The 25108-nt window shown below is 34.9% G+C and overlaps 1 protein-coding gene across 1 annotated transcript in view; it reads left to right on the top strand.

Annotated features, from left to right (window-relative positions):
• Positions 1-1405: 1405 nt before the first annotated feature.
• The window catches only part of LOC120625958, a 139401-nt gene continuing 115698 nt past the window's right edge, over positions 1406-25108 (top strand). The window contains exon 1 of the mRNA XM_039893238.1: positions 1406-1610. The gene's annotated coding sequence lies outside the window, so the exon portion shown is untranslated. The remainder of the gene's footprint in view (positions 1611-25108) is intronic.

Genomic DNA, 25108 nt, shown 5'->3' with positions numbered 1-25108 from the left:
ACATGAATGTTTTTCAGTATCTTGGTGTTTACCTATATGTTATAAGAATTTATGTAGGTTTATTATTAATAAAATTATTAATCAGTTATCTTAGTACAAATAACACAAGCTACGCTTACTTTGGGGCTAGATGGCGATGTGTGTATTGTCGTAGTATATTTATTTATTTATTTATTTATATTTAAAGTTTTTGTGTCGCGTAAGCTAATATTTGTTTAGTTTGAGCTTTTAAATATATAGCCTAGTTAGTATGTAGCCATATTTGATTAGCTTCTGCAAACTCGCTAGATATGTAAACATAAAAGCCAATAAACAAAGCGACTGGGTCGCGCGCTAAAGCTCGTAGCTATCTAGTTATAGCTATTGAAGATATAGAATAAATATATGTTTAGCCTAGTAGGATTTATATCTGCAAAAGCCTCTAGATAATATGATAATATTAGTAGTTACACACAATACTAGTAGTTTCCACATCCACTTTAGCGTTTATATAAAATATATTTTAAAGAGAGAGCTCAAGAACTGTTTCCATCTTGTTCCCCACTTTACTTTTTTACCCTCAAACTGCGAGGCGAAATAAGAGCTATAATGGCTATAACGCGTTGCAAATATTCCACGGACACGATTTGACGTTCATCATAGCTACCTTGTTTCGAATACTTATCACAAAAATCTGAAATCCCATTCCGACTTTAGTTTATCCCACCAACTGTAATTAATAAAAATCTAATAATTAATTAAAGACTACCTTACCCCTCTGGTGACGGTGGATCAGATTACAGTGGTCACCACCCCTCCTCTTCCCACGGGTGTCGTACGAGCTAAGTGAAAAAATAACAGAGAACGGGCAGTAGCTTCCTCTGTGCTATTAGGTACTACCACGTACTGCGATCACCAACCCGTCTGCCAAGCGTGGTGATTATGGCCAAACCCTCCCCTTGACCTTTAGTGTGCTTGTACATGGTAGTGATAAAACGGTGATGACCACTTTAGTAAACTTAAAACTAAAGCTACGAGGTTACCAAACGCACCCTGTGCTAAGAAAACCTTAGCCGGTCGTTATTTTTGTTACCGACATCCGACATTGTGAATTTACAGTACGGGTTCTAATATAAGGTTAAAGTATATCTGTAGATGACGGGTAGAGTTTCTCACTTCTTGTTAAAAAAATAAAATAAAATAGGCTAATTTTAATTTTGAAGATTTTTTATCATCGAAATTCAATGGAAGTTAGTGTTATATAGAAATAATTTCGTCACACAGTTTGGGTTACAGAAATATAAAGATAGGTAGGAAGCAATGACGCGTAGCATGTTGATCCACCTAGGGCGGGCGGTGGCGGGATGGAGTTACGGGAAGCGAATCGCCCCGCACCTTGCCGCAGTCTACCTCCGGCGCTTGAGTGGGATGCACGTATCTTACTCGCCTTGCTGGCACGCGCATACCGCGTAACTAAAACATTAAACATATGAATTAAAACCTCTAGAATATTAGATAAAAGCAAGTGAAAAACATTTATTTTTGTTCTGTGTGTGTGATTAAAGGAAATTTAGGTGAAAGTGTGTTTTGTGACGAGGACCTTAGAGCTCTTTCTTGTGGGATTTTAGTAGGTAAGGATTTAGATAAGATGCTTAATTACTTAAAATGACATTGTTTGTAATTTATGTTATAAATAAAATGGTGAATGTAATTAAATATTAAAACCTTCTAAATATGTGGTGTAGTTGGAAGCTCGATAAAGATAGGCACTAATACATTATCGGTGATTTATAAAATTTATGACAATTGCATCCACTATACGATCAAATTGTCTGTTATAAAAATTGATCATAAAGGCGTTATTCTAAAAATTTAAGACTGATAACTTTACATGTACAGCATTTTTTTAGTGTTTGCTGATCTGTAGAACATAACTAACAGTTTTACATGCCTAAATGACTTGTAATAATTGGTTATTTAGGATCGTTAGTAAAGTTTTTTTCTTATTATATAGGTAAGCTATTAAACGTTACCAGCACCAACAGAAAACGCACTGACAGAACGCACTTTTCAAAAGGCCAGAAGGTTTTTTTGGAAATCCTTTCCTAGATGTGATGTGAAAACTAAAGAGATCCTGTTCTTTTATAACTTAAAACTCTTTGCGTTTTTTTCTTTTTATAAATAGAATAACAAAATACCTGTGCCGACTTGTTCGAAGATTTATTCGTTTATTAAGACAATGCGCTGATTGTTCTATTAACTATATTAAATATAAAATGTTCAACTTATTATAATGGGTCATCACAGCATTAATTTTTCCACTTATATGTGGAAAAAATAATGCTGTGATAAAATAATCCAGCTTTCCATTAAATTAATTTAACTTGTGTTTTATAAATACATTAAAATATCGATAAAAATAAAAATTATAATTATAAATGAAATAGAAATTATAATTTAAATTAAGAATCAAGATTAAATTAAATGTATACGAACAAATTAAACCTTAAAGGTATGAAATCGGGGGCAATATTATTTTTTTAGATTCTATAATATTTATTCAGGGCTGAAAGGTACACCGCAGTCGTACATATATATAGGCCAGACATTGTCATTGTTGAACTTAATTAAATCAGTCTACGTGGGTGAAGTTTTTCTGTGAAGTGAAGTCAATAAATATTTTAGAAGAGAAGAAAAATTTACTAGAGAAAATTTAAATTATTTGTATCCAAATATGGTCGAGACTAAAAATTTGTTTAGCGAGTATATGTTTCTAAGCAATTTGAAGAGCCTTAACTCTACATGTAGAGTGATCAGCATTTTGTAGGCTGGTGGAATTTTTTTAACGATGTTCTTATACAGTTTCTGTTTTAAATTCTCATAATAATATCGTTTTGCTGTGACAGATAGACGAGGTTAAAGAGACGCGATAAAACTAAAAAAACTAAAACTAAGCAACGGAAACTATAGTATATTATGTAAAATAAAAATGTACCTATTCCTTATCACCCAACACCGACGCAAAATGATAAAAATGTTTTATTGTTATATATTAGTTACAATACCAGTTATAACTGGGTCGCCGTGGGTTAGAGCATCGGGGCAATTGTGATTAGACAATCGGAATCGAGTTCAGTTTGTTTTCTTAAACGATATTTTGATAATCAATCTCAAATTAATAAAAATAAAGAAAATTAAATCATCTAAAATCGATGTCCACTAGGCAAGCTACCAAAGGACATGAAGTTAAGAAAAAGGGTTAGGGTGTACACAAAATGATACTGAAATAATAAAAATACATTAAAAAAATATACAAATAATAATAAATTAAATAATATATACTTAATATAAATACACACATAATATAATAAATTATGACAACAGGCTAACACAATCAACAGGTATGGTATACTAGATATATTAGACCTTAACAGTGTTGAACCTGTTCATGTCAATTTATCTCACTCGTACTTAGCCCAAATTAGTACATAAAGGTCTGCATACAATACCTTTATGTACGGGACATTTGCTAATTTTCGCACGTAAGAAATTAATCGGGTACAACCGCAGCTACCCGTGGCATATTTCGTAAATTTCCATACATTTCCATCTTTTCTCACGAACCGCAAAGTGTTTAGCTTTGCGTTTCGCGAGTTTCCCGCAGCCAGCACGCTAGGGTTTCGGAATCCTGGTGGATGCATGATCTATAATAGGTATGGTCGATGCCCTCAGAACGGAAACAACTTACCACATATTTTATTTTGACGGTCGGTTGGCGCAGTGGGCAGCGATTCTGCATTCTGAGTCAAAGGCTATGGGTTCGATTCCCACAGCTGGAAAATGTTTGTGCGATGAACCTAAATATTTTTCAGTGTCTGGGTATTTATTTATCTGTAAATATAATAAGAATTTATGTAATTCATAAAAATATTCATCAGTCATCTCAGTACCCATAAAACAAGCTACACTTACATTAGGGCTAGATGGTGATTGTATTGTATTATTTTATATTTCAATTTAATACGATGAGACTTGTATTTTATTAGTTTTGAAAATCGTTTAAAATAAATCGGCGTTAGATAACTATATTCATCTCCAACGAATATTGTACAATATTATTCAATTTAAAGAAGTGGTTTTACAATTATTACTTAAAATAGTTTGGTAAATTCTACGGCCATAAAGTATATTGTTGTAATCAAGGCGATAAGCCATAGCGATCTCGATTGACGAATTACAATTTTACCGGTTACAATTAGTATATGAAGCGCGTGCGTCGAAGATACGCCTCCAAGGCTCCCGTTCACAACAATGTAATATTAGCATGTGTATTGTAAGACTCAGCTGTTCTCATCGTTACGCCGCGCTGAAAGATAGCACAAAGATAACTGCGATAATTTTGGTTTAGAAACAGTGAGTTACTTTGCGGAAGTCATGATATATGAATTTTGCACTATCAGTCATATGTATGGAATGTAATTTACGCTTTGCACGTGTATATAAAATAGAGTGAACTGTATTTTTTCCCTCTGGCTTTTCACAGATTAAGTAATTGCCTTTGTAAATAAATACTCTCAAGTTATATTGTGTATTTACAGAAGAAACTTCCATCCCCTGTTTTACCCTTTTAGGGGTAGATTTGTATGAAATGTTTTCTGAACTGATATATACGAGTATATGTGCTTTAAAGGGGACCTACTTTTTAAATTATAGGTTTGTCGACTTAATAATAAAAAATCAGCAAAATTTTCCATTTCCTATTTTTGATGACGAATGTAAAATTTCGCACTTTGGGCACTACGTTCCTACTATTATACGTGTAGTTTATCAGTTTACCATCTATGCCTCGATGTACCGTACTACCGTACGGACGCTTCTATTTTAAAAACCTTAGTACAAGATTTCGCAGGTCGCAATCGAGGAGGCTTTCGAGTAATTAATTACTTGAACATCAGAGTAAAATGGATCTTATTTGCCTTTTATTAAAGCTCTTATTTTCCTACAATACTTCAGCTCGGGTATTTGACAGAACCTTTGTAAAATAAAAAACAGAAGTGCAGGAATTTTCTCTAAAACGAGTGACATTAGTTCCATTTTACACTGACGGCACAGAGTTTGATATGCGAAATCAACTCCTCGATTGCGAGCGAAATCTTGTACTGATGCTTCGGATAACAAATGTCCTGCGAACGTATATATGTACGTATACGCATACCTACGTACTGTTATGGACCACAGGCTGTTGCCTGAAACTGGGTTCGATTTGGATTGGTATTTCAAACATCTAGCAAGACTCGTTCGTGTTCCCCTAGTAGTACGCTTATTAATTTATATCCGCTTCAAGGAAACAGGCTGTCTCCATGTTTTCTTTGGTCCGCTGTCATTGGTCAACTACCAGTAGGGAACAACGTATTTTTTTCGTGTTACGTATTCCATTATTATATACAACGTGTAACCGAATTACGTAATACTGTTGAAGGGTGTATATGTATATTTCATAAGGAATCAACCCAGTATAATTATTAAATCAAAAGAAGTATATTTATTTTTCAATACAAACTAATTCAAAACATTTTAAGTGTTTACTTTGTTGTTGACAACCCTATTAAAGATAAAAGACTGAGAAGCGTATAGTAGGTACCTACGTGACGGGACGCGTACCTTTCTAATAGATTAAATAAGTACAAGAGTCACTTGATTTTAATTTTGCATGTGATGGCTTTGCCATGCCAGAAACCATTGCCAGTGGTTTGCTTAAAAACTATTAGCTTAAAGGTTTCACATATAAGTCTCAGAGACAGTAAATAATGTGCCTCTAAAGCTTGTTGCCTCTAATATATATTTTTTATTATTTTTGTTTAACTTCGTATGCATTTTTCAGAGCAAAAGCATTCTATGTTCAGAAGGCAAGCTGTTGTTACAGTAATTTTGTAAATTGGAATCATAGTTAATATTTTGATAACTATAGTTTAATATGTGCCAGATATTTTAATTAATTGATTAGCATTCGTACACATGTTAATTCTAATTTAATTAATGAACAGTTAGTTATAGAATAGTCAAGAAGTAATTAAAATTATATTTGATCTACAACGAATGTTCATGACATTATTTAATTGTCTGTAAATATTTTGATTAAATACGAGTGCATTTGAGATACACTACAGTTTTGTATTGGGACTCAAAGATACCTCTAGGTCTCTTATTCGTTAACACTATACAATGACATAGAGATCGTTGCAGTGGAAACAAATAAATATTGATATTATATATATGCTTAAGAGTGTTTGTTTGTCTGTCCTTCATTCATGCCTTAACTAGGAAAAGACTTGATTATTGCGTAGAGTTAGTTGAAAGAATGGAAAGTATAGTTTCAAGGGTGGTGAACAGCTAGTAAATGCATAAATAAACAAACAGACACAATATTGTATCCATATTGTATTGATTCTATACGTTAGTATAACGTTACGTAAATAGAATAATCTATCATGATTTGACACATCTTTGTATCGACTCACTACTGCGTGAATGCGTGATGAAAACAATTACTGGTAGTGGTCTATTTGTAAAATATCATATATAACAGTACATAACATAATCAGCTACCTATTACAATGAGCAGTGACAGCTCAATGGTAAAGGCTTTGGTCTCATTTTAAGGGGGAACGAGTTCGATCGCACGCATCAAAAACTTTTCAGAGTTATGTGCGCTTATAGCAATTGTATTTCACTTGCCTTAAAGCTGCCTGAGAGTCATTCTATCAAAATGTTCATTATCTAAAAGGTTTGTGAAGACTACCAATCCGCATTGGCCTGCGTGGTGGACTAGGGCTGAAACCGCTCGAATTGTGTGAGGAGACTTCAACTTGTAATCGGCCGGTAGTTGGTGGTATTCGTTCTAGACACGGGGCTAGTATTACAGGGTTAGGATGTTCAACTACAGATCATGAGGTCGTAGGTTCATTACCGGGGTCTTTCCAAAATTTGTTAGGTATTGATTTATTCTATTACCGATTGTGTGTATCGGTAGCCAGTAAATAAGTGTCGGGAGATTGGTTTTGTCCTTAACACGTCAAGCCATGATTTCCAGTTATTATCAGTACTTGATTATAAGGCCACCAACCAGCGTGACAGCAGCGTGGTGGAGCTCTCTCTCCCGTGAGCTATGTGCCCAGCAATGAGACGGTAATAGGATAATAATTAATGCAAGTATTATATATGATGAGATATACTATTGTAGATATTATTTGCCGTAGATTGGGGATACGAGGTATCTAGCCGTCTTGTGAATGTTTATAATGTTACTTAAATATATATGTCACCATGTGTGGTGTACATGGCGCTATCAACATATGCCAAGAAAAAATCTGCGGCAGAATGGGACAAATTAGAAGGTCTGAGGAACTCCAAGAAATTCTTGGGCGCAAATGGAGCTTGTTTTCCAAACAAGATTAACAGACTGAGTAGGAGACAGGCAAGATACGCCATAGCGGCCATAACAGGACACTTTGGCACAGGGTCCATGCTGCTAAAAATGGGCATAATTGATGACCCTACATGTAGGGCCTACAACGAGGACGTCGAGTCCATGGAGCATTTGCTTTGTGAATGCGACGGATTGGCTAGAAAGCGGTTGGACCTCTTGGGAGTGGCCTATCCACAACCAGAGGATTACTGTGCCTTCAACCTACAAGCTTCAATCAAACTCTTAGAGTGGATATTTGAAGCTATTTAGGGTGAGGGGATTCAAGGACGGGGCGAGCACAAAAGATCCTGGAGGGTCGAAGTGCATCCGCTGAAGCGGGCCTCATTACAAGATAGATAGATAGATAAATATACATGTACCCAGATAAATGTTCGACTGGACTGAAACTCTCAGGTGACCCAAATAAACCTCCATATTTGATATCATACCTATTCAAATTATTTAGCAACTTTTGAACATGACAATGTAATGAACATTCAATTAATTTCTGTATTTCTGGTAGCAGATTTTCATCACACATGGCTAAGAACACTTCCGACTCATCAGTTCGGGACATACGATGCCATAGACAGTAACACACACACACACACACACACACACGCAGACCCATTGTTTTTTGCGTCGGGGCCCGGGGATTCAAAATATCTTTCTAAACTAAATGTTATGTGACTAACAATCATATTTTTCTAGCATTTTCGTTTTACCTAACTGCGACAGAGTCGGCTGCGAACTGCTTAATAGCCGATTCATATTATTCCACTCATAAATCCAGTAAAATTATTAGAGCGCTAGACTGGAATAGACGTACACGGTACACCGTGTTCCATATGGAATAGATGCAGGTAGGTACTCTATGTTTAACCATGTTGATTTAGTTGCGATTACAAATTTGTACAACAAACTTGATACCATTGTGTTTTCGTTATTGCACTATAAATAAACCTTTGCCTGCTGTCAACCCATTTTCAACAACTACTCAAACAATTTTTACCACCATAGTAGTATGTGCATTTATTTATCATTTCATTTTTATTTAATTTGACTTTTTTCCCACTTATACAGCTTCTTTTAAAACGCTTTGTTATTTCTTTTTCTTTTCTGACTTTTTTATATATAATATATATTTAAGTATGTTCTATTACAACGTCGTATTTTAGTTATTAAGTATAAAATTGTTTAGAAATACGCAAAAACGCTTATCTAATAAAGTGACTGAGTCGCACGATTTTAATTTTGCATGTGATGTTCGGGTTTATCTGATTTCTTTCACTAAAAACTAGCAGTGGTTTACTCAAAAACGATTAGGTATTCTGTTTCACAGATAAGTCTCAGAGACGGTTCATTATGTCCCTCTGCAGCCTGTAAAGTATTTTTTCTGTTTTCATTTACACATTGTATAATATACATAACCTTGGTTAAGATATTGCGAACAAAACCTCATGTTTTATAGACGTGTATGTACTCGTAGGTACAGAAGATTGCACCCTTTGTTGATAATGCCACAGTCAGGCCATGACAAACCTAGCGATCCAACCGTACGAAAATTATGAACGCACCACTGAACATTTGAAGAGAATGTGTAGCATATTGAATATACTGTCACCGGGAAAATGAAGGCTTTAACGAAGACTGAGACGAGCTGTGAGGAAAATGCCGTCAATGGTTTATTGGGAAATGAAATGAAAACGCTTACGACAACATCTGAACTTATTAAGCAGGTATTTCTTGGAAATTCATCAAGTTCTTAGTACCTAGAATTACATGCAATTTGATAGTACGGAAACCTAAAAAGATTAAGTTTAGTGGAAAAATCAACTTTACCAGTTTTAAAGACAAATGTTAGTGTTGTTTCTTCTAAAAATGAGAAGGTGTTTTCAAAATCGGTTTAGTAGGTCCAGAGATAACCCCAGACAATCTCACAAACGTTACCTCTTTAAAATACCTATTAGTATAGGAGTATAGATATTGAATTAATATATATATATATATATATATATATATATATCAGAGCCAGAGTAATAGGGGCGGGAGAAGTGCCGTATTAACCACGTAGCAAGAGTAGCAATTGCTACGGGCCCAACGCAAAGGCCCCGCATATTAAATACCGCTCATCTCTGCCTGACTGACTAACTGACTGAATGACAGACTGACTGACTGACTGATAGACACGCACACGCACACGCACACAGACAATGCCTATAGTAATTTACACTATTAATTACCCACAAAATTATAACCTACAGATAGCAAATTGTATTTAAGATACGTTTATGCGTATTTAAGACACGTATTGAGTATTGAATTGTATTTTTACCTCTTTATACTTAAGAACACATAGCAGATCAAAGGCTCTTTTAAAGAATTTGCTACGGGCCCCGCGCTTGTTTAATCAGGCACTGGGCGGGAGGGTCATGCGATGTAGTGGGTCGGGGATCATGGCATCATGTAGAATAGCTGGTGAAAGTTTGTTTCGGAAAAAAACTTATCAGAAGCTGTAGTTCCAGGGTAACACTATTAATAGATAAGATTAGATTGTTCAAATAAGTTTGCTTTATTAATCAGCATATTTAGTGAATAATATTCACGATAGGCGATTCGCTTTTATTGGAGATAGGTACGTAGTAGAATTAAAGCTTTTTCATGTATATCTGTAAGTAAGAGTTCTTTCTAAATTCAGAAACTTTAAAAGCTGTGCTAATATTTAATTTTGGGTACTTTTGTGTCTAATGTTCTCATCTTAGGTGAACAGAAGTTTTGTGCCTGATTTTGATAAAATGAAAAAAAAATGATCCTTTGGTCTCGTGTATCTATCACACAAAACAGCTTGTACCTACTAAAACATATCACGTTATTGTTGTAACTAAAGCCATTATAAAAAAAACCAACTTAATAATCTTAAAAACCTTATTTTATATTAAACCTACTCTGCGGAACTTACTGCGGAATGCAGAGCCTAAGTTTTCACGAGTCACAATAAGTCGTTTTCACGAATAAAACTGAGTAAAATGGTTAACCGAGTAAAATAAAATGCAGAAATAATACAGCGTGGTATCTTAACAATGATTGAGTGTTGGGGTGCGTCTTGAGTCTTGTTTATGTTATGAATAGCGTATAAAATAGATGGCGCGTTTTCAAATAAATTGAAATTAATAGCTGACGCATCAACGGAAACACAAACAAAGATGGTGGGCGACAGGATATCTGGTCACAGTAATTCATTAAAAGTTAGATAACGCTTTTTCAATGAGTGTTTTTTTGCAGTGATTACTACGTTAATTAAAAAGGCTATCTATACCTACTTTTTAAAAGTGAGTTTTTTTTTTAAAGTGTAAATTATAGTAAACTGACCCTAAAAAGGGTTAGGTTTTAAAAAGACTCACTGACTTGGTTAGTGTTATTTGGATGAATGATTCTGTCAGGACGAGCCTAAAGGGTCTCCTTACAAAGATAAACTGGTCTACCAACATGTTATACTAAGCGCAACAAAAAAATCGTGTAACAAAAAACTGCTTAGTGGCACGTTTTTATCAGTATTGTGGTAACTAGCCAAAGCCGAAGCCTCCCATCGGACCAGACCAGAAAAAATTCGGAAATTATGTATTCCCCCAACTGGTCTGTTCGAAATCAGGACCTGTCACTAATTAGACCAAAGCACTCGCCACTGCAGAAGGTCGTAAAAAATAAGAGTCATTATTTTTTAGTTTATTATAGTTTTATTTGTATATAAATTCAATATTAAATAGTAGAAAAATGTAGTGAAGCAAGTAGCAATACAATAAATGTAAGAGCTAATAATGAAACAGTGATCATATTATGTAAGGTTACTGTAGTAGAATAAACACATCTTTGCAACTGGCATATTCCTCAGTACTTTAGCAGGATCATTTATTTTAAATGTAAACATTTTTATTTAAGGCGACGTAACGGCGGCTGCATTAAAAATACATTTCTAAACTCATACCGAGTGGGTACCTACAAGTTTAATTATTGTCAACTTTATAAAATAGTAGATCAGCTTAGCCCGCGGCCTCGCCCTTTTGTTTCCATATTTCCCTACAAATTTTATGAGCGAGAAAAAATTTACGGTAGAGAAGGTCGCAAACAAAAAAAATTTTTGGCTAGCTAGCTATAAAAACATAGTTATAATTGATGGATCAACGAGATGGTCTACCGGATAGTAAGCGGAAAATCGTCGCCAATAAACAGAAATACTTCGCAGGGCATCCAAGGAACACGTCAGTGTCGCCCTGCGTCAACTAACCTAAAGCGTAAGTCTTAAACCTTACGTGCAAAAAGCTCTAGTACCTACTTCTTATCTAGACTAGTTAATACTACCTACGAAAATTTATTTCCATTAATGTTCGCGGCACCTTAAATCGTATACAAGTTTATTCCTCCACGATTACACAATGATTCTTTGAAGTATCAGTCTATATTATAATTTGTTACGATAAACGAGTGCCTGTTTCTATACTCGTAACTCGTACTCATAACTCATAATAAACTAATCTTCTTATTAAATAAACTGTTTATAGTTTTGAAATGAATGTAATACTTACGTGGTGGAAATTTCTTGTGGAGAGTTAATTAGTGAGATATAAAATAGTTCTATTCGACTAGTATTTATACGATCGAATTATAATGAAGCTTACTACAATATTAAATGAGCGAACGTATTGGCGCGACTACATAACTTAAAATTACCCAATAAACTTAAGTGATTATGAATATTTAGGTTCTATCCTAAAAAAAACAAAAATTAGATATATTAAATTCAAAAATTAGCACAGGGAGACTATATTTTTAGAGCACTTTATTTATCGCTTCAGACTTTACTCATTCAGTATTTCCATTCGCCCTCTATTATTTTCACTATTTAGTTAATTTTGCGCAAGCATAATGTAATAATGCTTTCGTTAATATCTGCTTATAAAAAACAGGTAGCGACCCAAAACAGACTCCTATGTCGGAAAAAAAGGAAGCAACACAATAAAAATCTGCTTGTTTAATTATTACTTAATTTGAGCCCTTTAACAAGCAATCAAGCGACAGGGAGCTACACTGAATATGACACTCGTCATGATAAATGCACTCAATATCGTTCCAATCGATAAACACCCACTACTGTACAAAGGTATCACGCGCCTCTTGTATTCAGCGATTCATTGATACTCGTTTGATTTCATCTCACCACTTAGAAGAGGGTTAACTGACTTTGCGTCTTCTGGTACGAAGTGAAGCATTTAGGGCCCTATCTATTCGACGCTCAGCTAAAGTGTCCAGTCCATTTGCTAACCTAACTTAGCTTTAAACTATGTCTTCCACTTATGTCTTCCACTTATGTCTTTTACGGATCTACTTCATCATGAACTTTAACAATAAATCTGTCTATCGCCCGATGACGGAATCTGGGTTGCCTTTATCCTTTATCACCACAGGTGATATAAGTCAACTAACTCTTAACTCCATCACCGAACCCTAGGTCGTCGTCGGCAATTTGCCCTCCTTAATACGCTTCTACTAGGTTCTACTATTTAGGTCGTTAATGTCTGTCTACAGCACCTAAATTAGGCATCAGAGGCCTACCATATTTTTTGTTTCTGTGTATTACTAAATGTAATCATGTTGCCACAATAAACATTTTTTAATTTTTTGCTAATATTATATATTTTTTTTTTTATCACATGAAAACTTGTAAAAACCGTATTAAACGTGAACAAAGAATGCGGGCGAAATCTAGTAATCCATACAATCATAGTAGAAGTGCGAAAGCGTGCCTGTTCTATAATGATTAGAATCTGTTTGCTATAATGATTAGTAGCCACGTTTCGGAGCTATAAATTCATCACTAGCAACAGGTGATGTACGATATACTTATATCTTATGTGCAAATGTCCTCGGTTCTGATTGTGATAATTGATATGTTAAATATGGAAACCCAGACGCAGTGGACTAGGGATTGGAAACAGCAACATGTCTATTATCATTTATATAAAGACAATTTTGTTTCTCTTTATGGGGATATAGAGAAACCAAATTAGGTACAGAAATAGCATGTTAAAGGACACTTATTTAAGTTTAAGATGATTTGATTTATTTTCTTATTGTATTGTAAACTACGAGAAGTATAGGGAAAGTACAACCCCTTCGCATACAAGCATCGTGTAGATTTATAACTATTTTTGTGGCTGAGTTGATATCCGAAATTAAGATTAAAAACATGTCACTACACGGTTTATTAAACCTATTTTTCGGGTAAGCGGTTTAGAGTTTAAATTCTAATCAGTCTAGTATTACGTACATAGGCGAGTGTATGTCTGTTTATTTGTTTTCTATATTTGACTAGACTGCTGCACCGAGGTTGATGAAATTTGGCATATATATAGCATGCATATAGCATGCATCCTGTATATGGATAGGCGTCCATATACAGGATATATGCCAAAACAAGTTAACGTTGCTGACTAATCTGTCAATAGAATTGCCTTTATTACCAATACCTAAATGCATTTAAAAAAAATAGGAATAAGGAATGTATGCACTAATGCAGTTGAAGGAATTTATGCGAAGTTATATATATACGTTAAGAGATAGCTTGCATCCTGGAGATCGACGTAAGAATTCATCCTAGGAAAACTAACGGTTCCCCTGGAAAAAAAAAACTACTAATATAGGTATATTTTACACGATAAAATTGTTCTTTCTTTGGCATATTATGTCGTAAAAGCCCTAAAATCAATTTATTCGCCCGAGTGTGATATAGTTACATCCCTCAGTAATAAGTAAGTTGCACGGTAACAACGATTCAAACAAAACTATATTTTTTCCTCCTTTTTAATAATAAAAGTTTGCGAAACCCGATAGGTACTATGATACACACATTCCTTCAAGTCCATGATAAAAAAAAATGAAACAATCGTAAACAAGCGATTTGGCTTCGCATACAAAACATTGTGATCAGTCTATACTCTATAGTCTATACAAATAAATTAAATTATAATGTCTGTTTGTAATGAATAAAACCAACTTTATACTTATCTCTGCATTTAGTACCTATGTACGGTCCTCAAACAATTGTGTGTGCAACCATTTTTTTTTAATTTTTGTCCGTCTGTCCGTTTGCTTTAGGCTAATAAACGGGTAAATAATAACTGTTTTATGTGTTTGTATTTTCTTTATGACAACTGTCAGAAAAAAAAGTTTGTTAATCGACGGCTCTAGGCTTTAGAAAAGTAAAGACAGGCTTCATTTTATTACGAAAATCCATTCCTAAAGTGGTGGCCTTTTTATCTCTTGGAAGATTGAGTGAAAGATATTAATGTTTTTTGCATAAGGAAATTAAAAACTGGGTTGTTTTAAATAAAATATATCCGGTGGCGTTTTTTCAAATAAGCTTCAAGATAAAAATTTGAGTGGGAAAAATTTACGACCAAATAAATCGTAAGCGGACGACGTCGCGGTCTATCGCTAACTATTAATAAATTATGTATTAAATCAGTACATCGCATTCAAATAAGTGTCGAATTTATTTTGAACGCGTAATCGCGTTCCCGAATGTGGCGCGTTTCCGTTTAGTATGATCAGCAACAAAACAAGTGGCTACTGAGTTCTTACTTTAACATGACTAAACCAACTTTAATCATTAACATTTAAAAAAATTTAACAATACAAACCTATTATTTTACCATTTGTTATTTTTAAAATTTTGTCCGCGGCGTTTGTTGTCTTTGGTACGTGAGCTGTTGTATGTAATGGAGATAGAATATTTCTGTGCCACGAGAAGTGGCTTACAGGTTAGATCGTGTGGGTCAGGATAGGTCATGGCGAGACTTACAGGTTACAAGGGACTCTATCTTTGCCGACGGCTCTTGACGTTTTCATAGATCCCCGTGTGAACTGAGAGTATATACATCGAGAGGTGTGGTGCGGTTGATGTTGTGAAAATGAATTCTACATAACTTGATATCTATTAGAAACAAAAGAACGCCAGCAGAATAGTAAATATACCGATTTATTCATCATCATCATTTCAACCGACAGACGTCCACTACTTGACATGGGTCTTTTCTAAGAGCTTCTACACTCCACAGACCTGAGTGCTAAGTGTGAGATTTTCTACGCAATACTTATTCGATCACGTGAATAAAGTCAAAAGTCAAAGTCAAAGTTAAATATTTCTGTATTCAAGTAGGCACATATATGGTACTTTTGATACGATCATTGCATACAAAATATGTACATAGTAGAGACTAGTAATGGCGCTAACTTCATTCGTAAACCTAAAGCTAAAGCTACGAGGGTTCCATACGCGAACGGTGTAAAAATAAGCCCACAAAAAACTGAGCCGGGAGTTCATTTTGTTATCACCATCGCACATTGTCAATTGAAAAAAAAATTACAAGCTATCTGGATAGAGCAATCATTCACACCCAAGCTTTTAATCGTTAACGTAATCCTTTATACTAAAAGCTTTCGCTTAATTCAAAGTTCAAACTATGAACTTCTTTAGAGACATCTCAAAGATATCACAACCTGTAATTTATTGTAAAATTGTATACAATTTCCGGTACATGATTAACATTGTGTAATTACTATTTTGTGTACTCCGATTTATATGATATCCGAAGAGCGCCATCTCGTGACAGTACCTGCGGTGTCCCGCTCTGTTTACGTGTCTATGTTTGGCTACTTGACCCTTTAGCCTTCAGATTTGGCTTGCTTTAGGAATACCATTATTTCAGGCTAATATATTTCTATAGGCGAAAAAATTGAAAAGTATTTAACATACAAATATACAAATATAATTCTCTCGTCCTTAGGTGTATAGTGTTGACCTCTAACGTTTTAACTCTTTTCTCTCAGTGGTTCTAAAAGCTTTGCAGTTTTCGTATCAATTTATATTTTTTCAAATCCACAAACATTTTTAAATAATAGCCAAAAAATAGAGCTCATATTTGTAAAAGGTATTCATTCCTCGTGCAATCGACTAATCCCAGAAAATTTTATGGAAAAACTCATAGATAAAAGTCGGATTAAAATGTACGGGTATTTTTTTACTATTCCCGAGCACTTTATTGGAAATGCCTTTACTTTACTGCAATTTTTTTTACGTACTTAGCATTTTCGATTTCAGATAGTATCGGTAGGACCTGTAGTTCAATCACCGCGTCGACCCGAAATATATATTGAGCATGGTATTTATGTTCTTTAAAATAATTGCATGGTATTTAGAATAGATCCAAAATATAATTTCATTTATTTCAAGTAGGCCCAGTTTATAAACACTTTTGAAACGTCAAGTCAGTCTGTTTGTAGTGACTCTATCACCGGGTCTAAAGGCAGATTCCACCGAGAAGAACCGTATATGTTTTGAGTATGATATAGAGCGGCGATAGCCTAGTAAATAAGGCTTCGACCTCCCTTGCGGAGGACCGAGTTTGATCTCCGGCACGCACCTCATACTTTTTTAAGATATGTGCATTTTTAATTTAAGAAATAAAATATCACTTGCTTTAACGGTGAAGATAAATATCATCAGGAAATCTGCATGCCTGAGAGTTCTTTATTATGTTCTCAAGAGGGTGTGAAGTCTACCAATCTGGACTTGGCCAGCGTGGTGACCTATGGCCTCAACCCTCAACCCGTATGTTTGTATGTTTGTAACCGACTTCTTTGGACGCTATTTTGACCCACTTTAAACGGTCAAATTGCGTTCAATCTTTGAAGATATATCGAGGACCTAGGACAATATACTAATTTGATAAAATTATTCCATTTTTTAATTTGTAAAATAAGATTATTGTTAATTTATATAATTTTCAGCTATAGTCACTAAGGCTGGTATGATGCTCATTTTAATTTCCAACCATTATCTTTAACTTCTCTCTTTGATCTCTAATTATCTCTTTGATGGTAGCGTTACCGATAAATTTTGCTCTAATAAAAATAATAGATAAAAAAAAAACTTAAAAAGATAGCTTTTATAAATAAACTAAACTAAAAGGTAGAAATTAGTTTAGTTTTTTATACCAAGTTTTTTATACCGTGTAGTTAATTTAAAAGTTAATAGTTCAAACAAACTAAAAAAGTTTGTTTGAAATATTTAAGTTATACTTCTTTTGGCGCGTTAGGTATAAATGATGAGAGTAAATTTTTACGATGCGCGCGCACACCGTTACAAAAAACAGACACCCTGAAGTTAGCTATAGTCAACATTTCAGTTTTCTAATAAAAGGTTTACAGTGAACACCTTCAATTGTACAAAAATCTCAAATTTGAATGTTGAGTGGAACTCGGTTGGCCGATAATAAGTTAACCAGATAATGCGTTATAATAAAACCTTGCAATGCATTAAATCACTTTTTTCTATTGTTAGTGTAGTTATTTCTACAAACGTGCAACGAGACGATTGATAAAAATTTTGTAAAGCAACTCATCTTGTTACGACAAATAAAGTGCTATAATAATAATAATAATAATTGGTTGATGATGAGGAAATTAAGTTTAATAAGTCAAGAAATTATCTGAGCCACTTTTGAATAATGTTAGTAGTAGGAGAGCTTTCTGTGTCAGAGCTCGACCGCCATTTTTATTTCTACCACCAAACAGGACTACAGCAGTTCAGTTCCCTGTGTAATTACAGTCAGATGAGGGTTAACAATGCAACTTGGATCGATGGACACAAGGCGACACTATATCGTTTCTTGAATGCCCTGAGAAGCTGCTATGTTTATAGCCGATGGTTTTCCATTTACCAACAGCTAGCCCATAGCTGCGGTTAATTTTTTTTTATTCCACTAAAAGTTAGCCCTTGACTGCAATCTCACCTGGTGGTAAGTGATGATGCAGTCTAAGATGGTAGCGAGCTAACCTGTTAGGGAGTATGGTAGTCATAGAATAGAATTCTACGTGACATCTAACAACAACACTAAATCGCTTTGAGGCACGTCTTTGTCGGTAGGGTGGTAACTAGCCACGGCCAAAGCCTCCCACCAGACCAGCCCACAGAAATTTCAGAAATCATAAACACCCAAATTGCCTCTGCCGGAAATCGAAACTTTCGTTCAATAGTTTTAATTTTTTTAGTTAGTTACTACTATAAAAAATATGCAATCTATGTGAGCAGTGGGATTTCATCAGGCCATGAAAAGTAAAGCAAAACTCAATTCACAAAAGAGGCAAATGTCCACTGACGCCTGATGGAGATAACTTTTTTACTATTCGCAAAAAAGTTATCTCCACCGGCCGCCTATTGTACATTTATATTTTGCAGTTTCAGGTTTTTTTTTTCATCACTCAAAATAGCCCTGGTCCTTTTTTGTTAAATACAAAACAATGTATGTACGCTGAGCATACTCTACCAGTCAACCTGAATAAAATTCAAGGTAAAAATGCATAAAATTTATACTTATTTCTAGCAAATAAGAAAAAATAGAAAAACAAGAGTTTATCCCGGGTAGCGATGTTATTATATGCCCAATGCGCGCTTTGCCTAATGACGGGAACTAATCTGAAGGCGGGGGCTTAGTTGGCACTGAGCTGAATACAACCTTATTATCTTCGTTACTCGCAACTGGAAAAAAATCTCATATTGTCGTAAAAACTAGTAACCTAAATAATTTAATATATAAAATAGCTACTGTAAACACTACACGGTTTACATAAATTAGAAGCAGGAGTAATTCGGTTTATAATTAACTGTATAACCTTTTCGTGACAGTAATCAATCAATATCATAAAACTGAAGGTATACCGATAATTTTTTATTGAATCAACTACCCACAAAGTCACATCTTAAATATAAATTTTATTTAATGATGAATCATTCAAATAATCTTATTAACATTTAATTAATGTAACTCGCGAAAATAAAATGTAACTAAATCCAAAAATGAGTTTAATATTAATTATTATTATTAGCCTATTTGAAATAAATGAACTTTGAATTTGAATTAAATAAATGAAATTAGGCCTACTTGAAATAAATGAATTTTGAAAGTGAATTGCTATTCGCGTATAATTTCCAGATGGCGAGCATTTGCCACATTAACAAACACTAATAAACCTTTTAATCGAAAGATAAATTAAGCATGATATTTATTTGATTGGGCGCGATGGCCATCAAATATACAACCTGAATACCAGACGTTAGTTATTATCCGGTTGCTGAGTATCTCAAGAAGAAACTCAAGCTTGCATCAAATCGCAAAAATATTTACACGAAACTACCCACAGACATCACGTGTCATAAACACTTATTGAATGAATACAATTTTATTGTACACCACATATTAAAATTATAATTTTTGATTATTTCTTTGAAGTATTCAATAAAATAACTACGAATTATTATCGTATTCCCAAAATTTCAAATGAATTTTACAAAGAAGCCAACATTACTGTTGTCCGCGTTCTTTGTACGCGCTTATTACAGATTTTTACACATCCCATGGGAACCGTTTGTTTTCCTGGGAAATAAAAACGAATCCCTATGTTACTATCCGTCCTTACAAATAACTCTTATGCCAAAAACCAAGTTGATTAGTTGCTTAGTTAGAGCGTAAAATAATGACAAAAACACAAATAAACAAACTGACATACCCATTTATAATATTATTATAGTACCTATTTAACATGTAATCCTCAAACAAAATCTTATTAATATATATATCATATACAAATGACCGAATATTAGCAACGCTGTCTAAGTGGAATTTTCAGGTAAAATATAAAATCACACATATACACAGATGACTAAGGAAAAACGCATATTTCGTTACCATTCTATCGTGGGAAAAGAGAAAAGATTTAGCAAAGGTTTATTTCATGCAACGTTGATCTTCTCGCCTAAAAACATCTACAGATGTTCTGATAAGTCGTATCAACCTAGTTTATGGTGACCTACCAAACATACTAACTATAGAAGGTTGCTATACTTCCATAAATAATAATTATAAGTAATTTGTAGACTTAATGAACCTACATAACAAAAATTTCAATAAAATTGAAACTGAGAGGCAACGTAAAATAACCATTCGGCCGAGTGGTGAAGTCGGCAGCGGCCCTGCTTTCTGAGTCCAAGGGCGTGGGTTCGATTCCCAGAACTGGAAAATGTTTGTGTGATGAACATGAATGTTTTTCAGTGTCTGGGTGTTTATCTGTTTATTATAAGTATTTATGTATATTATTTATTAAAATATTCATCATAGTCAATTTGTTCTTAGTACCCATCACACAAGCTATGCTTACTTTGGGGCTAGACGGCGATCTGAGCATTATTGTAGTATATTTATTTATTTATTACTTAGAGTCAACGTTGAACATTTTTTGTTTCTTTTCGGCTATCTTTATTGATATCTACCTTTAAAAGTGGAAGATTGAGCCCAGCAATGACACAATTAGTATGGTAATAATAAACTAGTCTCAATGCTAACGCAAGACTCAAAATCAAAGCCACAGCTAGTAAATGTTTATAATTAATGTATATAATAAAGTAAACCATCGTTGGTCTATTGGTTAGCATGTTCAACTACGGATCACAGGTCCTGGGTTCAAATACCGGGTCTGGCCAAAAATTATATAAGGTATTGTGTATTTTACATTGAAGAACAGCCTGCAGTGCCTTGCGGAACACGTAGAGCCCTCAATCCCGGTTATTATCACATATTTGCGGTAATAGTCTTTAAGCCCCTCCAACCCACATTGAAGTAGCGTGGTGAGTTTATGCTCTTAAACCATCTATCTTATCAGAGGCGAGGCCAGTGCAATGGGACACTAATGCAAACAGCGTATGATAAAATTAAAGGTATCTGTTGAGATTACAACTGCACATGTGCTGAAAAGTCGGCTACTGATCTAAGTTTGACTGAGATGTTGGCGTGTCTGTAGGTACTGTAATGGCGGGAACTAATCTTATCTGCGAGGGCTGAGTCGCTCTGAATGGAATCTTATTATGTTCGTTACACAATTTGCATTTGAATGCTCCCCTGTCTGTGCTTGTACGACTGCTAATGCATAGATAATTTGTTATGTACGCAGTTAAACGTAGGTGCACCACGAGTACAAATTCTTTTAAAAAAATCTACACAGTTGTTGTTTTATTTTTTTCTTTGAAGTAAATTTCTTAACGTTTACAACGACTAGGGATGTCGAAAATCGAATGTTATTTTTAAAAAATCTACAAAGTTGTTGTTTTATTTTTTCTTTAAAGTAAATTTTTTAACATTTACAACGACTGGGGATGTCCAATGGCGACCCCACCTCGACAATGCAGCGTTGATAGAGCCCCAGTAGGACCCCCTATGACAAAATAACAGGTGGCCCGGCGGTGAACTCCCATCGGGTTTTATGATGATGATGATAGCTCTAGATAGGGTTTGTTTGTGAAACAATTTTAGTTCCTGTTTCAAGTAACAAGAACTGAAATTTCTGTGGCATTGTCTTAATTTTCAAGGAGGTGAAATGGAAAAGCTTGAAAAGTAAGTTGTTGCAACAGAGTTGCACAAAAACATCATCATATCAACCAATAGCGGCCTACTGGAGGTTACGGGTCTCCTCCCACAGTGAGAAGGAGGTACACAACGCTGGCCCAGTGCAGGTTGGTGAACTCACACATACCATTGTGAACATTACGGAGAACTCTCAGGCATGCAGGTTTCCATATGATATCTTCTTTTACCGTCTTAAAACGCACATAACTTCGAAAGGTTAGAGGTGCGTGCTGGAATTCAAACTCGGTCCCCCGAAATCATAGTCGAAGTCCTTACCACTGGGCTATCACCGTTTCGCACAAAAACATAATATTATCAAGTATGAAAGTTTACCCAAAACTTTATAATTAGACTGAACCATGCTTACGGAAATTTAATCAATGCCTTACAAAATAAATAACCTTTATCTTTACAAAGACGGACATTATTAATGAAATGTGAACAACGGAGTAGGCACTTATATTTGGAAGTATATCTCCAAAAACTCCAAGTAGGGCATCGTAAATAAATGATGAGGTGGCTCGAGGCATAATGCACGGACCGAGAGAGCTGCTGCTATTCTGAGAGGGTGCTTGATGAAAGGGCAAAGAAGAACATGCAATATTGACAGTCAAATAATGATTCTATAATTTTAAGATGCTTATTCATTTGTACGCAACGAGGAGGAGCCTATAAGTAATAACTTCTAAATTACATGACTTATTCTCTTATAGCTAAATCACCGTGCGGTGGCAAAAGCCAAAAAGATGTAATTCAGTTGAGTATCATTTGAAAAAGAAAATTTTAAGCCGTCTGATCTGGCGGGAGGCTTTGGCCGTGGCTAGTTACCACCCTACCGACAAAGACATGCCGCTAAGTTCCGGTGAGCTGAAGCGTAGAAAGTGATTAGGAGTATGGATACCATACTCCCTAGGTTAGCCCGCTACCATCTTAGACTGCATCATCACTTATTACCAGGTGAGATTGCAGTCAAGCGCTAACTTATGGTGGAATAAAAAAAAAACATCTTAAAAGGTTTAATAACAAATATTTTAATTTTTAGATTACGAATTTGGTGCCCATGATATCGTATTAGTAAGAATTAGTAGGTTTATATTTTACATTACGTTATACTTGTCAGAACGTAATATGAAAAAGTCAGCAAGGTACTCTTTCAGATTGAAGCATTTATTTACCAAGTTTTAAATATTGACATAATGGCCATTAACTAAAAATTTGCCACGTCTAGTTCACCATACGCTGGTAGCGCCTAAAAACAACCTTAGAAACTTTCATCTTTTATCAAGCCCCTTCAGAAATTTTCCCACGCCCTCTTGGAATATGACATCAATTATGTACGGGATACGGGAATAGGGAGTGCTGTATTTTAGCCACGATCCGTAATAAACGTTGGATTAACCCGCTATTGTGTCAGATGCGGTGACTCTATCGGTAATAGCAAACCCTAATCAACGTATACTCATTGGCTTCAAAGTATATACTCTAACTTGCTTATACGAGGAACTTGCAAATAAACAAGTGTTTCAATTCATGTATGAAAAATACGCAAAATACAACTCACTGGCTGAACAAAAAGTAACAAAACGAGGAACTCAGAGAATCAAACTCATCATCATCACCAACAACCCATTAACGGCCCACTACAGGTCTCCTCTCTGAGTAAGAAGGGTTTAGGCCACAGTCCAACACTTAGGCGTGCGGGTTTTCTCACGATAGTTTGTTTCAACGTTAAAGGAAGTGATAATTAAATTGCTTAAAATAAAAACACACATAGCTCCGAAAAGTTTGAGGTGCGTACCAGGGATCGAACACGGTGCCTCGCAATGGGAAGCACTCTGCAGACTCCTCACCGCAAAAGATTGACTACTTGTTCATCATAAAATTGTAAATTCATTTCTAGCAGCTGGTACTAAAGGTACATTCTAATATGTGTATGTAAAAAATTGTATATGATAATATTAACTGTATAAATAATTGTATGGGATCCCACTTCTGATATTGACTTCTAATTGTGATATGTAATCCGATATCTAAATAAGAAGCGTACAAGGTACCACAAAATCGTTACACAAAACACACCTATACCTATATTATATTACGTTGTACGCTGTTTCCGGGAAACAGTAGAAACAGCTTAGGGGTATGTGTTTAATAAAATGGCAATACCCCAAAAGTTCAGAACGCTGCCACAGGTGAAATTGCATTCATGGGATGCAAAAAGAGTCCATTTCTTGATTTGCGGACGAAGGTTGTTCTGGAATTTACAAACCTTTGTACCATTACCATTTGATAGACCTATTCTGACCATATCGTAGCGGGGGTAAAAAACCGGGCATCGCACTACATAATAAAATAAAACGAATATTTAAAACCTGCAGTCATGGATATAAAAGTTGTGTGTTTGAAAAGGACGAACGAAAGAAATAACTGTGAATACCTACGTAACTTGCGTCACGCGATTTAACATTTAGGTAGTACCGTAAGTAGGTGCTATATATTTATTCAGTGGTACGAGCTTTCAGACGAAGGGTGGAATTGTTTTAAAGGAAACAACCCTTCAAAATCCCACAAAGGAATAAGTAGAGGAAATAATTATCCTTTTATTCTGAAAAAGGCGTGGCTGCTCCTTTCATGTAAGTCGTACTCGTTAATGGTGTTCCGATAAAATTGCATACTAAGTATAAACGCTGAGATGAAAAGAGCTTTTTTCACCCAACTTCCAAAAGAGAAAGGTTATGAATTATTCATCTTATGAGGTTTTTTTTGACTATTTTTCTCTACGAAAACGCAATTAGTATAATGGATTGGTAAACTGAATTAAGTAGATAACACATTGACCGAACTGCCTAGATCTAATAAGCAAATATACGGGAGCATTACGAGATCCCGGGTTCCATTTCCTGTTACCAAAAATAATGTACCGGTTGTTTTTTTCATGAAATTCTGTGCTTTGCTCGATTTATTAAATTGGTGCGCAAAAGGCCCTGTGCCTTTAGGTAACGCCGAGTAGGTTTAACAGGGAACTATATTGAAGGATATTTATACCCATAAGCTGATGTTCTATTTCTATCGTGTTATTTTTTGTCATAAAACACCATACTTTTGACATGAAGCCAGCGATACATTTTCATCAATCGTATTAGCCATTTTGGAG

This window comes from Pararge aegeria, chromosome 8 (assembly GCF_905163445.1).
Source record: "Pararge aegeria chromosome 8, ilParAegt1.1, whole genome shotgun sequence".
NCBI lineage: Eukaryota > Metazoa > Arthropoda > Insecta > Lepidoptera > Nymphalidae > Pararge > Pararge aegeria.
The sequence above is the reverse complement of the archived record's forward strand: the minus strand, read 5'-3'. Positions and strand labels throughout refer to the sequence as shown.